This window comes from Cynara cardunculus (assembly GCF_001531365.2).
Source record: "Cynara cardunculus var. scolymus isolate 2C chromosome LG 16, CcrdV1, whole genome shotgun sequence".
Taxonomy (NCBI): domain Eukaryota; kingdom Viridiplantae; phylum Streptophyta; class Magnoliopsida; order Asterales; family Asteraceae; genus Cynara; species Cynara cardunculus.
In genome coordinates this window covers 5,835,744-5,836,475 of record NC_037543.1, presented here as the reverse complement: position 1 = coordinate 5,836,475, position 732 = coordinate 5,835,744, and positions in this window count along the sequence as shown.

Genomic DNA, 732 nt, shown 5'->3' with positions numbered 1-732 from the left:
TTTAAATCGGTCAAAGGGTGGACGATGTATTGTCCGAATTGTTTTAAATCGGTCAAAGGGTGGAATATGTATTGTCCGGATTGTTTTAAATCGGTTAAGTTGTGAGCGGGGTATTGTCCGGACTTGATATCCGGACAAAGATGTTGATATTGATTCTAAGTGATAAATCGATCAAGCTTTATGCGGTGTGTTGTCCGGACTTGTTATCCGGACAAAGTTGGAATTTTTTTTGAAGTGTTAACCGGACAAAGCTTATGCGATGTGTTATCCGGATTGTTGACCGGAGATGAAATCCGGCTAAGTTAGGTTGACCGGATTTGAATTGTGCYTTGTGAAATTGTTATTTTATCATAAAATGAAGATTTGATATAAATGATTTTGGATTAATAAATAATAATTCCATTGGATGCGGTATGTTTGGAATTGTTTTATGAAATTTTTTTGATGAAGAAATAATGGTGACATATCAAGGAGAGGTGTACCATGGGATAAGGGTGACATATCAAGGAGAGGTGTACATTTAGGTATAAGGGTGGCATTTGTATGTGTGTTGTATGATATTACTCTTTCTATTATATCCCTTAAGACTACCATGGTCTGGAATCTTTATTTCTTTGTGGTTTAAAGATTTAGGATCAAAGTTCTTATTGGAAATCATAGTCTGGATGTTATTGAGGAGAAAACATATGGTTTGGCCTAAAACTTTATATAATCCTTGTTTGTTTAGAAAAG